At 48.5% G+C, this 17,660-nt stretch overlaps 1 protein-coding gene across 8 annotated transcripts in view; it reads right to left on the minus strand.

Moving 5' to 3' along the window:
* The window catches only part of DIAPH2 (diaphanous related formin 2), a 906,188-nt gene that overhangs the window by 347,171 nt on the left and 541,357 nt on the right, over positions 1-17,660 (minus strand). The gene's annotated exons all lie outside the window — the stretch shown is intronic.

Consider the following 17,660-nt stretch of genomic DNA (forward strand, 5'->3'; position numbering starts at 1 on the left):
AGAGGGAGGACCCCGCCCTGCAAGGACTCGGCCCAGACGGTGAAAACTCGCGGACGTCCCAAAACTCGCGGTAGAACTCCACGGTCAGCCTGTCCATGCCCAGAGATTTATTGGTGGGCATGCGGCGGAGGGCTTCCAAGAACTCGGCCAGAGTGAGAGGCAGCTCCAGCCAGTCTTGGTCACCTGCGCTGACCGTCGGGTGTTCATCCCAGAGCATTCTGCAAGCGTTAGGATCAGTCGGATCCGTGGAGAAAAGGCCTGAGTACAAGGCCCTGGCCCTCCCGCACATTTCCGCCGGATCCGTGAGGGGGGGTGCCGTCTTCTGCTAGAAGGCAGGTGACGTGCTTCTGGACCCCCCTCTTTTTCTCCAGGGCGTAGAAGAAGAGGGAGCCGCGATCCATCTCCCGAAGGAGGCGGATGCGGGATCGAACAAAGGCACCTCGCGCCCGATGGTCCTCAAGGGTCCGGAGCTCCTCCCGCTTCTCCCAGCACGCTCCGCAGAGGGATGGATCACCGGGGCTGGTGGCCAGACGCCTCTCCAGCTCTAAGACCTCCGGTTCCAACTGTCCTATCGCCGCATCCCTCCGTCAGCTGGCGCCCCGGGTGTAGTCACGGCAGAAGAGCCGGGCGCGCACCTTCCCCACACTTGATATGATACACTGTGACCTTCTATACATTGGGGGGGGGGGGGGATCATGTAACCCCTATATTCCTCATTTATATATAATTGTGATATTTATATAAAGCATGCCATGTAAGGTATCAGAGAAAGGTTACTATCTGCTGAAATTCACCATTCTATCTAAATATGTACATCATTAGTGTATATGAAATTATGAGATTGTGTTGTATGGTTGTCACTAAAACATTCTGTAAGTTGGGGGAATGGGCCAGATATTAGCTCCCCATCAACAGCCATTGTCCAGCAAGGGAGCTACAATTCAGTGATTCACTTGCATAAGGTCATATTAGGGAAATTGCTCAACCTTGGCTGGGGCCTCAGCAATGCCCCCCAACATGCCTGGCCTTGTGTTCTCCAAGCACATGGACTAAGGGTATAAAACAGAACACAGGAGCCCCATGCTTGGCCTTTTCTCCTGTCCCACCTATGCCACAAGCAACAAAGGATGCTCAGAAGACTTTAACATAGGAGACTGGTCCAGGTTTCAAGGGTGAAACCTGTGTACTACAAACTGCAATATCCAGTGGGGTGAGAAAAGCAGCTTAATCTAGATGTTGCCCAATCTAACAGGATTAGGAGTTTACACTGCATGCTTATATTTTATTCTCTTTTGGTAACCACTGTGACTTTTTGCCTGTCACTTATAATCACTTAAAAAGAACGGTTACTTACCTTCTGTAACCGTTGTTCTTCGAGATGTGTTGTTCACGTCCATTACACATTAGGTGTATGCGCGCCGCGTGCACGGACGTCGGAAACTTTTTCCCTTAGCGGCTCCCGTCGGGCCGGCAGGGCCCCCTCCTTCCCGCCAGAGCGGCGCCCCGCTCCAGGGTATATATATCCCTGCCGACCCGACCCCTCTGGTTCCTTCTTGCCGGAGACTCCAACAGAGGGGAAGGAGGGTGGGAAGTGTAATGGACATGAACAACACATCTCGAAGAACAACAGTTACAGAAGGTAAGTAACCGTTCTTTCTTCTTCGAGTGATTGTTCACGTCCATTACACATTAGGTGATTCCCAAGCTTACCATTGGAGGTGGGTAGGAGTCAAGGTACAACTGACTGTAGCACAGCCCGACCGACCATCGTGTCCTCTCTGGTCTGATGATGGATCGCGTAGTGGGCTGTGAACGTATGTATGGACGACCAGGTGGCTGCCTTGCAGATCTCCTGGATAGGGACCTGCGCCAAGAAGGCCGTAGAGGACGCTTGGGCTCTAGTCGAGTGGGCCCGGATCTCTGGGGCCGGAACATTGGCGAGCTCATAACAGGTGCGTATACAATGCACAGTCCATGCCGACAAGCGCTGTGTCGAGATAGGCAAGCCTTTCATACGTTCCACAATCGCAATGAACAGCTGGGGTGTTCTGCGGAACGACCTGGTCCGTTCCAGGTAAAATGCCAACACCCTTCGGACATCCAGGGCATGTAGGCTGCGTTGGTGAGGGTCCGTATGGGGTTTAGGAAAAAACACCGGTAGGCAAATGTCCTGCCCCATGTGGAACTGTGATACCACCTTTGGGAGGAATTTGGGGTGCGGCCTCAGTTGCACCTTCTCTTTATGGAACACTGTATAGGGTGGTTCCGAAGAGAGGGCCCTCAATTCCGATACCCTTCTGGCAGACGTGATGGCCACGAGTAACGCCACCTTCCACGAGAGGTGCGTGAGGGAGCAAGTGGCTAGGGGCTCAAAGGGAGGACTCATGAGTCTTGTTAGGACTAGGTTCAGACTCCACGCCGGGACAGGCGGGCGCGAGTAGGGGAACACCCTTTCCAGCCCCTTGAGGAATCGGGCCACTGTGGGGTTGGAGAACACTGACACTCCCAACTCTCCCGGATGGAAAGCCGAAATAGCGGCTAAGTGAACTCTAATGGAGGCGGGCGCAAGCCCTTGATTCTTGAGGTGCAGTAGGTAGTCCAAGATAGACAGAACTGGGGCTTGTAAAGGCTGTATGCGTTGAGGCTCACACCAGTGGGAGAACCTTTTCCATTTTGCCAGGTAGGTCGCTCTTGTAGAGGGCTTCCTACTATTAAGGAGGATTTGCTGAACTTGGTGAGAGCACCTGTGTTCTGCATCATTCAGCCAGAGAGATACCATGCCGTGAGATGTAGCGAAGACAGGTTCGGGTGGAGTAGGCGACCTTCGTCTTGCGTGACTAGGTCGCGATGGAGGGGGAGGGTGATTGGATCGGCTATGGACAGTTCCAGCAGGGACGTGAACCAATGCTGGCGTGGCCAGGCCGGGGCGATGAGTATGATCGTCGCCCTGTCCCTGCGGGTCTTGAGGAGAACCTTGTGTATGAGTGGGAACGGAGGGAAGGCGTATCTCAGGCTCCCTCCCCGTGGGATCATGAAGGCATCTGCTAATGATCCCCGGCTGAGGTTCTGGAACGAGCAGAACTGAGGGCATTGGCTGTTGTCCCTGGTGGCGAATAGATCCACCCGGGGAAAGCCCCACTTCCGGAAGATTGAATGCAGGACGTCTCGCTTCAACGTCCATTCGTGCATTCGGTAGGATCGGCTGAGGCGGTCTGCTAAGCCGTTTTGAATTCCCGGAAGATACGTCGCAATGAGGTGTATCGCATGGGCTATACAGAAGTTCCATAATTGGAGTGCTTCGTGACAGAGGGGAGAAGACCGGGATCCGCCCTGCTTGTTTATATAGAACATGGCGGTAGTGTTGTCCGTCAGGACTGCCACGCTGTGACCCTTTATGGTGGCACGGAAGGTCTGACAGGCGAGGCGAACCGCTCTTAGCTCCTTCAGATTGATGTGAAGCAGCTTGTCTTCTCTGGACCACAACCCTTGGGTCCGCAGTTCCCCCAGGTGCGCCCCCCAGCCCAGGTCCGATGCATCTGTTACCAACGTCAGAGTGGGCTGTGGGGCAGCGAAGGGGATCCCTTCGCATACCTGTTGGCGATCGAGCCACCAGCGTAGTTAGCTGAGCACCTGGTTTGGGATCGTGACTACTTGATCCAATGGGTCTCTGTTGGGGCGATGCGTGTGGGCGAACCACAACTGTAAAGGTCGGAGCCTCAGGCGGGCATGCCTGACCACGTGTGTGCAAGCTGCCATATGTCCCAGAAGCTGCATGCAACACCTTGCCGTTGTCGTGGGGAATTTTTGTACCGAGCTTATGGCTCTGTGAATCTACATGAACCGTGCCTCTGGTAGGCTCGCTTGCGCGGTCACCGAGTCCAGGGTCGCACCTATGAAGTCCAGTCTCTGTGTGGGGACCAACGTGGACTTGGGCACATTGACCCGGAGGCCGAGCTTGTCGAACGTCTGCAAGGCCAGCTTCACGTGAGATTGGACCTCGGCCTCCGACCTGCCCGCGAGTAGCCAATCGTCCAGGTACGGAAACACCCGCATCCTTCTCTTTCGAAGGAAGGCTGCCACCACGGACATGCATTTCGTGAACACTCGTGGTGCTGACGCCAGGCCGAAGGGCAGGACCGTAAATTGGAAGTGGCGCTGGTCGACCATGAAGCGCAGGAATCGCCTGTGGGCCGGATTGATTGCGATGTGAAAATAGGCATCTTTCATATCGAGGGCAGCATACCAATCCCCCGGATCCAGGGATGGGATAATAGTTCCCAGGGAGACCATACGGAAGCGAGCTTTGATCAGAAACTTGTTTAGCTCGCGCAGGTCCAAAATAGGACGGAGGCCTCCTTTTGCCTTGGGGATCAGGAAGTATCTGGAGTAGAATCCTTTTCCCCTCAGGTCTGTTGGGACCTCTTCTACTGCTCCAGCAGCGAGAAGGGTCTGAACCTCCTGCATGAGAAGTTGCTCGTGAGAAGGGTCCCTGAAGAGGGACGGGGAAGGGGGATGGCAGGGAGGGGGCGAGGAAAAATGGAGGGTATAGCCCGCCTTCACTGTGCGCAGGACCCATCGGTTCGATGTTATGCGCGACCATGCCCGGTAGAAATGGGACAGGCGGTCTTTGAAAAACAGAGGAGGATCCGGTATGTTTTTTGCATATGGTACGCTGTCCTCGGGCGTAGCTTCAAAAGCCTGGTTTATTCCCTGGCTGTGGCTTGCCCTGGCCGTGACTCTGGCCCTGGTTAGGCGTATTGTTACGTCTCCGCCTGTTATCCCTGCCTCGACGGCGGTACGGCTCGTGTCGGGGGCGAGGGTGGTAATGCCTTTGCTGTGGCTGGGGTTTAAAGGGCTTACGCTGCGTTACCGGAGTGTGCATACCCAACGACTTAAGGGTCGCTCGTGAGTCCTTAATGCTATGTAGCCTGGCGTCCGTCTGGTCGGAAAACAAGCCCGAACCTTCAAACGGGAGGTCTTGCAGCGTGGTCTGTACCTCTGGCGGGAGACCTGAAGCCTGCAACCACGCCGAGCGCCTCATCACGACTCCCGACGCAATTGTTCTAGCCGCCGCGTCGGCTGAGTCTAGTGGGGCCTGCAATGAGGTCTTGGCCACTGCCATTCCCTCGTCCACCAGGGCCGTGAACTCCTGGTGCGCGTCACGTGGGAGGGAGGCCTTAAACTTGGCAACTGATGCCCACGAGTTAAAATTGTGCCTGTTTAGAATCGCCTGCTGATTGGCGATCCTCAGTTGAAGGCCCCCAGATAATAAGTCGAATAATATCTCCCGAATAAGTCCAATCTCTTAGCTTCCTTGCCTTTGGGGGCAGGAGCTTGCTGGCCATGCCGCTCTTTTTTGTTGACCGCCGAGACCACCAGCGAACAGGGGGACGGGTGAAGAAAGAGGAAGTCAAACCCTCTAGATGGGGCGAAGTATTTCCTCTCTACGCCTTTTGCAGTTGGTGCACTAGAGGCCGGCGTTTGCCACACCGTCTTATAGTTGGACTGTCCTGTCCGTATAATCGGGAGAGCGACTCTGGAGGGGCCCTCTGGGCTCAGGATATCGACCATGGGGTCGTCCTGCTCTACAGTCTCCTCCGCTTGCAAGCCCAGATTGAGGGCTACCCGGCGAAGCAGGTCTTGGTGTGCCCGATGGTCGATTGGGGGAGGGCCGGACACCAATGTGCCCGCTACCGCCTCATCTTGCGAGGAGGAAGAGGTCGGGGCCTTCTGCCCATCCTCATTGTCCAGCAACCCGGCATCAGCCAGTTGTTCCTCTGCGGCCTGACCCGCAGCGTGGGATTGGGACGGCACCGTACTCGGTGCCGAGTCCACTCCTTCCCGCTCCGGTGGTCTAGAGACCGTTGCCTCCCTATACGATGGCGGGCGGTGCCGCGGGGAGCGGGATTGGTACCCGGATGGCCCGGATCTCGAGGCCCTCGATGGGGGTCCTTGCTGGTGGTAGGCTCAGGGTGTCCAGAATGGCCATTGGCTCGGTTGGCCCCATTGGGACTGACCGTAGTCTCTGCTGGCCCGTGGCCTATGGGCATACCCGCCGTACCGGTCTGAGTCAGCCCCCGAGACCACGGACGGTGACCTGGAAGGCCACGGTGGAGCCGTAGAATGGTGCCGGTCTGGTTCTCGGGAGTAGCGCCTCCGCGACCAGGACCTGGAATAGCGCCTCGCCGACCTGGAACGGTACCGGTGACTGGGAACGGCTACGACTGGACGGCCTTGGGTAACGAACCGCCGACGCTTCGCGGTGCCGACTCGTGCTCGGTTGCTGAGTCGGTGCCGACCGCTTGTTGAAGCCCGACTGCTGCGGTGCTTCCTGCGCCGAGGGCAACCGGGAGTCCACCGAGGCGGAGCTCGACCGGGACCGGTTCCTGGAGCGGTGCCGAGACGGCGACCGTGATGGGCGCAACATCGCCGGCTTGCCTCTACGCAGCAGCATCGGCGGAGCGCCCTCAGCGCGTGCCGGGGCCTCGACGGACAAAGTGATGAGGTCCTTAGCTGCCTCAAACGTGTCCGGAGTGGAGGGCTGTTCCACGAGCTCCTCTAGCCCTTCATCCCCACTCGACGCGCCCATCCCGGTGCTCGACGGGCCTTTCGGCGCCGGAGCCACTACTGGGGTCCGTGTTGGGGCCGTATCGGCCTTAGGGGCACTTGAGGTCTTTACCGGTGCCGGCCTCTTGTGCGGGGAGCATCCTCGGGCCTTAGACTGGCCCTTCGCTTTCGCCGGCGAAGACGATCGGCGTCGTGCATTTCCCCGCTGGGTCGGTGCCGCGGGCTTCGGCTGACCCGCCGGTGCCGGTTCCCGCACCGATGCCGGGGCGCTCCGCACGGAGGCAGACGGTGCCGTCGAAGTGGAGGGCTGTAACGCCGTCTCCATGAGCAGCTGCTTAAGGCGAAAGTCCCTCTCTTTTTTAGTTCTGGGCTTAAAGGCCTTGCAGATCCTGCAGCGCTCTTTCTGGTGAGTTCCCCCAGGCAACGGAGACACGAGGCGTGGGGGTCGCTCAATGGCATAGGCCTGCGGCACGTGGCACAAGCCTTGAAGCCTTGGGCGTGTGGCATACCCCGCCGCCCAGGGCCGGTGCCGGGGTTGAACAAACAACCACGGCAGGAACTTTAAGTACCCTAATGAGCTGTTAACTACTGGCTCAACACTACTATAAACTAACTGATAACTGATAGATAACACTAATGACTATTTGCTAAGGGACACTCTCAGACGAGAGACAGAGTTGTTCCAACGCCGCCACGGACGGTAAGAAGGAACTGGAGGGGTCGGGTCGGCAGGGATATACCCTGGAGCGGGGCGTCGCTCTGGCGGGAAGGAGGGGGCCCTGCCGGCCCGACGGGAGCCGCTAAGGGAAAAAGTTTCCGACGTCCGTGCACGCGGCGCGCGTACACCTAATGTGTAATGCACGTGACCAATCACTCGAAGAAGAATCTATCTTCCGCAGTTAATAAACTTGTTTTACTGTTTATCTTTACCAGTGAGTTTGCCTGAAGTGTTTGGTAAATCTAGTCAGGATTACAAAGGTTGGTGTATATCCACTTTCCATTGATGAAGTGGTGAACCAATTAATAAACTTGCCCTGCTCGTCTTTAGCAGTTGTGCTGAGTGATAATGGCACCTGGAGAGGTTTGCTGCTTGTCACTAACAAAGCATTGTGAGAGTTAAGGGGGCACAACAGTCCCTCAGTCCCAGACTACACCCCAGGGATCCCGTCATAGACAAACTACTACAGTGAGATTTTTATGTTCAAAAATAACAATTACCTGGCTGTATTTTTGGCTCCAACACTGAGAATGACAACTCTACTCTTGACACACACACACAAATGCAATGGGTTAGGGCTAGATTTTACCTAAAATACAGTAACTCTAACAACAGCATGTCTTCTAACATTGTCTTGAGTATTGTTATGGCAATGACTCACAATGAAGTAGTCCAGCAACAGGAATGACCATCACCACTTTCTGCTGCCCCCCGGGGTTTTCCCTGAATCCTCCCATTCAAATACTGATCTTGTTTAGGGTATAGACTGTCGATAGACTAAGGTAAGAAGGGACCATTGTGATCATCTGGTCTGACCTCCTGCACACCGCAAGACACAGAACCACCAACACACTCCTTTAATAGATCCATAACCTATGGCTGAGTTACTAAAGCCCTCAAATCAGGATTTAAAGACTTCAAGTTTCAGAGACTCCACCATTTACTCTAGGTTAAATATATATGTGACCCATGTCCCATGCAGCAGAGGAAGGAAAAAAAAAAAACCCAGGGTCTCTACCAATCTGATCTGGAGGAGAATTACTGCCTGACCCCAAATATGGCGATCAGCTGGACATTGGGCATGTTGGCAAGACCCACCAGCCAGACACTTGGGAAAGAATTCACTGTAGTAACTCAGAACCCTCCCCACCTAGTGTCCCATCTCTGGCTGTTGGGGATATCTGCTAGTAGCAGTCACAGATGGGCCTGTGCCATTGTAGGCAATCTCATCATACTGTCTACTCCATAAATTTATCAAGTTCACTCTTGAAACCAGTTAGGTTTTCTGCTCCCACTGCTCCTCTTGGAAGGCTGTTCTAGAACTTCACTCCTGTGATGGTTAGAAACTTTTGTCTAATTTCAAGCCTAAACTTGTTGATGGATGGTTTATATCTATTTGTTTTTATGTCAACTTAACTTAAATAACTCCTCTGCTTCCCTGGTATTTATCCCTCTGATGTATTAATAGAGAGCAACCATATCTCCCTTCAGCCTTCATTTGGTTAGGCTAAATAAGCCAAGCTCCTTGAGTTTCCTCTATAAGGTAGGTCTTCCATTCCTCTGATCATGCTAGTGGCCCTTCTCTTTACCTGTTCCAGTTTGAATTAATCTTTCTTAAACATAGGAGACCAGAACTGCACACAGTATTCCAGATTAGGTCTCATTGGTGTTTTGTATAATGGTACAAACACTTTCCTATCTCTACTGGAAATACCTCACCTGATGCATCATAAGATTGCACTAGCCTTTTTCATGGCTGCATCTCATTGGGGGCTTATACTCATCATGTGATCACCCAGGTCTTTCTTTTTCTCTGTCGCTTCCAACCGGCATGGCCCTAGCTTATAGCACACAAAAAATCTTATTAGTCCCTACATGCATGGCCTTGCACTTTGCACTATTAAATTTAATCCCGTTTCTATTATTCCAGTTTTCAAGGTCATCCAAATCTTCTTCTATGATATCCCAGGCCTCCCCTGTATTGGCAATACCTCCCAACTTTGTGTCATCTCCCACTTTTTGTGCCAAGGTCAGTAATGGAAATATTAATTAAAATTGGTCCTAAAATCAATCCCTGGGGAACTCCACTAGTAACTTCCCTGCAGCCTGACAGTTCACTTTTCAGCATGACCCATTGTAGCCTCCCCTTTCACCAGTTCATTATCCACCTTTCAATTCTCATCTTAATCCCCATCTTTTCCAATTCAACTAATAATTTCCTGTGTAGAAATGTATCAGATGCCTTATTGAAATGGTTTAGATTAGGTTCACTGCATTTCCTTTGCCTGGAAAATTGGTTATCTTCTAAAAGAGAGAGATCAGGTTGGTCTGGTACGATCTGCCTTAAAATACAGCATGGTTTTACAAATCCCAATTATGTTTATGTACTCAGTCTTTGTTCTCTTTCAAAATTTGTTCCAAGACTTTGCATACAACTGAGGTCAAATGAACAGGTCTGTAGTTTTCTTGGATCACTTTTGGAGATCACTTCCCCCCCCCCTTTCTTAAAAATAGTTACTATATTAGCAACTCTTATGACTGGAAGGAATGCACATGGGAAGAGGGGGAAATCTGAATGCACAAAGAGGTTTCTTCAGTCTCCTCTTCCAGCTACCATGTGGTTGAGTGGAGCCCCTGATGGCATTATACTTGTCAAATGGGGAACCTGATGTGGGGCAGAGTTGGAGAGGCTTGTAACGTGAGAGAAAGTTGATGTTGCATCCATTTAATGGATGGTGAGCTATTGCAGTAGTGGCCACTCCTTCTTCCCTCCATTCCAAAATTCTTCTTGAGCCTCCCAACTGTAACATGGCCACCTCTGCAGTACTATTATCCCAAATGTCCAAGTCCTAAGACTAGCACTAAAATAAGAGATCTGACAATACTGCAACCAAAAGTACCATATATCAGGATACTAAATTTCCTGTCAGTGATCTTGTTAACTAGAACATTTAACGAAAATGAACGTGATTCGGATTTTATTTTTTCTTTCTAAAGAATTAAAAGATTTCCAGCTGCTTCTCATGGTTACAAGACTAGCTGTCCCCCTCCCCATCTCCTCTTTTAGTCTTCCTGAGTGTACTCCCTCAGATGTTAGACTACATGCTTTCACCTCCTTTTGGGTGGAATCCTGCAATTCTCACTCTTAGATTGGGTCCTGGACAACAGTAGTCGGGACTCATCACTAGAGCCAACGGGGTTTGGCAGAAGTCTTCGCTTCAAGGGTTTGTGATCAGTAGTTAATACAAGTGACCAGACAAATATATCAAACCGAAGTATTGTTTCACTTTAACAGCAGGAACAAATCCTACCATAAGAGAAAAGATTTTTTAAAACAATAAAAGGGCTACACATGTCTATCCCTCCCTAAGCCCTGCCACCCTGTGGTAGTGGTCAAGCAGGTTATGCTTCTTGAGGCCCCCTCAAGGATTGGCATCGTTGGGGGGGAGAGATAGCTCAGTGGTTTGAGCATTGGCCTGCTAAACTGAGGGTTGTGAGTTCAATCCTTGAGGGGGCCATTTAGGGTTCTGGGGCAAAAATCTGTCTGGGGATTGGTCCTGCTTTGAGCAGGGGGTTGGACTAGATGACCTCCTGAGGTTCCTTCCAACCCTATGATTCTACTCTAAGGCTGATGAGAGAGTGACTTTTTAACTATTTAATGTCCTTTTGAACTATTAGCTCCCAGCCTAGGCAAAACAACTTTTATAACTTTGGCTGGAGCCTGGAAATAGCATCTTCCCATTAATAGCTCAAGCATTGTCTCTTAATTAAGGTCTGCTGTGTTTACCATGATGCACCTAATTTAACAATTTTTTGTTAGGAGTGAAAAGAATACTACTAATCCCAAAAGGAGAAGTTTACATATTAAAATGTCAAACAATATTCTCTGGATAGGAAATTGTAAGATAGTAAACATTCAGTACTCACATTTGAATTAAAATAACAAAGCAGAGTCATTAATGCCATAAAACAAAGGCAACATGATCACGCACAATAAATGCAGAGTGGCACACAGAGTAGCAGCAGGGCTTTATTTTGCAAAGATGCAGTGATACACATCATCAATCATCAAGCCACCACAAATAGCCATTTGCACCAGTATATAAGATGACAAAGTTCTTTACTATGTATTTTTTTTTACTTTTCTAAGTACATGAAAATATGGCAGAGAATTGACTAAATGTTTAAAAATATGTAGGGTTCAATTTTGAATCCATCTGTGCAGATCAGATTTCAGCAGTTGTGGAATAAATATACTCAATTAAAAAAAAAACAGAATAGAATAGATAATTGGGAATTTATAATACATTAACAATTAAAAAATAGAAAAAAAGTTAAGGGGCAACTCTAATGTATCTAATTAAAAAAAAACTATTCTGAAGGCTAACACTAAAATCCTTAGCAGGAAGGCTACTGCAGTACATTTATTTTCTTAGCTGATGAATTGGAACAACATGAACTTGAGCAAAATGTGATTCAAAATACAAATGAGTCACTTAATACCCACTGGGGCAAGAGTTGGAGAGGACTTAAGCCACTCTCCGCACCATCAAAAACAAGAGTCCGCCCTAACCCTTCCTCTGCTACCTACGTTTCTTAATATAAGGAATCCCACTGAATTACTGGGACTATTAGCCTGAGTAACGTGAGAAGGGTTTGGATCTTAATGTTAAAATTAACTTTGAAAATATAATGTATGTCTGTGCTATTAACGTTTAAGTAACCAAAAAGCGGTTACTAACCTTTCTGTAACGGTTATTCTTCGAGATGTGTTGCTCATGTCCATTCCACATTGAGTATGTACATGTGCTGCATGCAATTTTGCCAGAGATTTTTTCCCTCAGTGGCATCCATCGAGCTGGCTTTAGCGCCCCCTGATGCTGCATGCACATGCGCCAGTACAAGGTCCTAGCCGGTCCCTCATCCTCTCAGTTCCTTCTTGCTGGCTAACTCCAACAGAAGGGCCATTGCTCTAGCAAACTTGGCGTCATCCCTAGCCTGATGTATGATGGCATAGTGGAAGAAGAAAGTATGTACTGACGACCAGGTCACTGCCCTGCCGATGTCTTGTATCAGGACCTTGGTCAGAAATGCCGCTGATGAAGCCTGAGTTCTTGTTGAATGGGCTGTGAAGATGGCAGGAGGTAAGGCGCCTGCTTGTGGCACATATGAATGCAGGAAGTGATCCAGGATGAAATTATTTGGGCAGAAACTGATAGGTCTTTCATCCTGTCTGATATTGCCACAATGAGCTGTGTGGATTTGCGCAACGGCTTAGCTCTCTCAATGTAGGTATGTCTAACAGCCAGCATGTGCAGACACAACTCCTCCATATTCTGGTGCGGTTTTGGGGTGGGGGGGGGGAGAGAAGGGGCAGGAAAATAGCCTGATTAATATGAAACTGAGAGATCACCTTTGGGAGGAACACTGGGTGAGGGCGCAGTGGAACCTTGTCCTTAAAGAACACCGTATATGGAAATTCTGACATAAGGGCCTTAATTTCTGAGACCCTCGGGGCTGAGGTAATCACTACCAGGAAGGCAGCCTTTCAGGAGAGCTATGATAGATGGCACAATGACTTGACAGGGCCAGGTTTAGGTCCCACGGAGGTATAGGTTCATGAATTTGAGGATAAAGCCGCTCTAGACCATTGAGGAAGCAAATGGACATTTCATGTGAGAAGACCGACCTACCATCTGCCAGAGGGTGGAAGGCTGAGATTGCTGCTAGATGCACCTTGATGGATGAAATGGGTAGGTCATTTTGTTCCAGATGAAGCAGATATTCCAGCACAGACTGGAGAGATAAAGCCAGTGAGTGGCCTTGTTGGGAAGAACACACCAAGAAACGCTTCCACTTGGCTAGGTAAGTTGCTCTAATAAACGGTTTTCTACTACCTAGCAAAACCTGGCGAACTTGTTCTGAAAAGCCCTGGGAGGGGCAGTAACGGCAGCTACTGACAGATCCAGCAGCGTGCTGAACCAGTGTTGCCATGATCATGCAGGAGATACAAGAATAAACTTTGGTTTGTCTTGATTGACTTTCAGAAGGACCTTGTGTACCAGAGGAATGGGGGAGGGGGGGCGAATGCAAAGAACAGGAGCTTTTTCCAGAAGCCATCTGAGAGACAATCCAGGCAGAGACCATGCAGTGAGCAGAACTGCTGTCATTTCCTATTCTGTTTGATTGTAACCAGGTCTACATCCAGAAGATGGATTCTTCATTCATGGTGAGAAGAGAAAGATCTGCTATGGTAATCTGCCAAAGTGTTCCAGGCTCCTGTAAGATGAGGAACTTTGAGGTGGAAGGAATGTTTGATGCAAAAGTCCCACATGCAAATGGCCTCCTGACACAGTATAGATGAGCATGCTCCTCCGTCTGTTGACGTAAAACATGGCTGCAGTGTCGTCCATGTTTTACAACTTTGCCTGTGATCTGAGGTAGGAACACCTGGCATGCTAAGTGGAGCGCCCAGAGTTCTCTGACATTTACGCGCAAGAAGAGTTCTTCCTGAGACCACAGGTGCTTGAGGTTAGCCCCCCAACCTATATCAGACAGGACCAAAATCAGGGATACTGAAGGTTGGGGGCTGACAAAGAGAATGCCCGCACCCACTAATCAGGGATCCCTCCACCAGTCGAGGGATGCAAGGACCAGGGCAGGAACTGTCAGACCAAGTCCAAGTGCTGAGGGTTCAGTGAGCACACTGAGGCCAGACAATTTTGCCGGGGTCTCAGTGCACACAGCCATGTAACCTAAGAGTTTGAGACAAAAATGGGCTGTCGTGACTGGGTGGGCCTTGACCTTGGATATCAGAGCCTGGGATGAAACCTCTGGCAGGCAGAATTGAGCACTACCTGATCAAATCTATCCTCTGGACGGGGATGAGAATTGACGTCTGCTTGTTTATCAATAGGACCAGAGGATGGAAGGTAGCTTGGACCAATTTGAGCTTGGCTTTCACCTGAGCCTCAGATTGGCCCTTGAGGTATGGGTAGACTTGAGGGCCTTTCCTTCTGAGGAAGGCCGCCACTACTGCCATGCATTTTGTGAAAACAGAAGGGTCTGGTTTACGATGAACCTAAAGAATCTTCTGTGGCACTGGGAGATGGAGATGTGGAAAAAGAAGTGAGCTGTAGCCCACGAAAGCTTATGCTGAAATAAATTTGTTGGTCTCTAAGGTGCCACAAGTACTCCTGTTCTTTTCGCGGATACAGACTAACACGGCTGCTACTTTGAAACATGTGGAAATAGGTGTCTTTCAAGTTGAGGGTTGCGTACGAGTCCCCTGGATCCAGTGAGGGAACAATGGAGGCCAGGGAGACCATGCAGAACCTCAGCTTCTTCAGATAACTGTTGAGGCAACACAGGTCTAGGATGGGTTGAAGAACCCCCTTTGGCCTTCGGGATTAGGAAATAGTGGGAGTAAAATCCTTTCCCTCTTAGGATCTGAGGCACCTTTTCCACAGCCCCTACTTTGAAGAGGGCTTGCACCTCCTGGATTAGAAGCTGCTTGTGAGAAGGGACCCTGAACAGAGATGGTGATGGGGGTGGGAGGAGTGAAAGATAAGGGACCACACTGGGCTGAAGTAGGAGAACTGGTCTAAAAATAAAAGGGGGGCAGGATCCAGTATGGGACTCGATATAATGTCCTCGGGCACCACAATTTCTGCCTGGATTCTCCCAGATATTTAGGCTAGCCCAGTAGTGAGATGGAGGGGCTGAGCTTATAACCCCATATCCGTTTTTTTAAACCGGTCCTGGCGAGGTAGAGGAGCCGAGAAGCAGGACAGTTGTTGAAGTCTGAAATGCTTCCTCAAAGGTCCTGGTGAGTAGAGGACCAGGGATCTGCATGTAGTCCTGTAATCTTTCAGATTTTACAGAGTTTTGAATCAGTCTGCTCAGAGAAGAGGACAGCCGATGCCATTGTTCTGGCCGCCATATCAGCTGCATCCAGGGACACCGGGAAGGAGGCCCTGGCTATGATCTTCTCTTCCTCCAACAGAACGGAGAACTCTTGCCTTTTAAAGAAGAGTAAATATCTGTACGTAAGTTTTGTTATATGTTGGAAGGGTGGGAGATGATGGATGCTTTTCCATGGTAGGGAATAATGGTATAACCATCTAGCTTGATTAGTATTCCCTTTATACAGAGACTATCACAAAGAGTCAACGCTCTGTTCATCATACATAATTAAATTTGTAACTGATGAAATGATGATTTTGTTTATTATTTATGACAAATAAAGAGCTGCAGTCATTTAACATGATGCATGGTGTCATGTTGACATGAAAGGTGATCTCTTTTTTCCTCTTTTGACGATTCTACCTATATTATTTCTTCCGTTGTCATTAGAAATTCTTATCACTTATTTAATTTGCAGAAAACAGCGGTACAAAGTATGTGTGAACAAAGGTTCAATAAATGTTTAGCAGGTTACTTTTAATCTTCATAAATGCAAGAAACAGTTAATTTCATGTTAATGTCAAGTGCCAGCCAGAGTGGGAAAGTGTTTGAAAGTAAGCCAGCCTGAGCATTCTGTTACACACTATATCCACTGCAATACAGTCCCATTATTAGCAAGCTTGTCATTGAAGCCAGGGACATGCTAATAATTTTGTCTAAGAAAAACCACATCAGACCAAGATTTTTTTCTAACGACAGAGGGTGAATGTAGACATTCTGACTAGATACATTTTCTCTTACACGATAAAAATTCAAAAACTCTGTAAGACTTCCTGTTTTTAATGCAAAACAAGGTTTGTCATGCCTGAGTGTCATATTAGTTGATGCAAAGCAAAGATGCTAAGTATGAGAGCTAATAACAGTATTTAGATGGCTTTGGTAAGTAAAGGCAAGTTGATGTAAAATGAGTGAACTAGCTTAGTTGTAAGTCTGCATGGTATTAAGACTGTAACTCCAGGCACTGAGCATATTTTAATGATGAATTTACTTCTTAAGCCTGAGGGAAAGTGAAAATAGACGTCTTCTTAAAAGAGCTTGATGAACATCTCAGAGAAAAAAAAAAACAGTTTGTAGGAATGCAAATTTGATCTGCACTCCTAAAGTTTGGATTCTGAAAATCTGCTGCTGTTTAACATATTTCCATTTTATATCCTGTAATTATTCTTGTATATGCCAGTGCCAAACTGAAGCAAACACAGGTGTGCCCTCAGCAGAAATAGTACATCATATTCCTTTCTGCTTTGAGGCAAACACCAGGGTTTTTTGGAAAAGGTAAACTTTATAAGAACTGGGAACTTTTTAGATTTATTCATTCAACTCATGAAAAGTTCAGACTTGAGTGAGATTATAACTAATATCCACATACAAGGTCAGTAGTAAGCATGATATCTATGCAACTCATAGACAATATTACAGCTAGTTGTACGACATATGTTTTCAAGCCTTAATCAAAGTGAAACCCAGACAAACTCATCCACCTGAGATTCAGGTAAAGGCATTTGTTGCTTTAGCAGAATCATTAATAGCAGAGTCAAAGCTTACAAATATAGGGCATGGCTTCAGGTTTTAGATTCCAGATAAGCTCCTCTGGACTTCTAATTGATCTACAACAGTTCCTAGGATTTTTATATTATATCCTCCTTGGAGGCAGATTAAGCTACAGTCAACTAAGGTCAATTTACTTCTGAACGAGAACATACACACAGAGTTTTAACACACTTAAGGCCACATCTACACTATGGGGACTATGATGCTGTAGCTCTGCTGGCATAACTGCATGGTATAGACACAGCCTCCAGAGATGGAAGGGGCTCTTCTGTCACTCTAGGAACACCAACTCCCAGAGTGACAATAGCTACATCAACACATGTTTCTTCCGTAGACTAGTTATGTCTATACTAGGGGTTAGGTCAGCATAACTATGGTGTTAGGGATGTGGGCTTCTCACATCCCTGAGCTAAATTAACCTAAATTTTAAGCATAGACAAGACTTACTTCACAACTTCAGTTGATTTGTCTCAACTTTCCTAAGTATATCTGTGTTGACAAGCCCTAAGAGCTCATCAGCTACTGAACTAACATCCCCACTCATTTTATTACTCATTCTTTTTTGTCAACCTGTTGGCAAAAGTGACTCATTTTCAATTCCTGACCCAAGTTCATTTTTTCTTCCAGAAAATCATCTCCTGTCAGTATTATACATGAGTAATTTCATTTGTGTCAATTCAAAATAGTATTATAAAAGCCAGCTTATTATTTTTTTACAATGATAGTATGCACCATATTTACCTCTGCAATCCACATCTGGGAAACAAAGGAGAAAGACCATAGCTGTCTGATTTTTAATTATTTTTCTTTAAGGCTTTCAGAATCTAGCTTTCTCGTTGTCAAAACGCATCACTACAAAAAC

This window comes from Chrysemys picta, chromosome 9, assembly GCF_011386835.1.
Source record: "Chrysemys picta bellii isolate R12L10 chromosome 9, ASM1138683v2, whole genome shotgun sequence".
Classification (NCBI taxonomy): domain Eukaryota; kingdom Metazoa; phylum Chordata; order Testudines; family Emydidae; genus Chrysemys; species Chrysemys picta.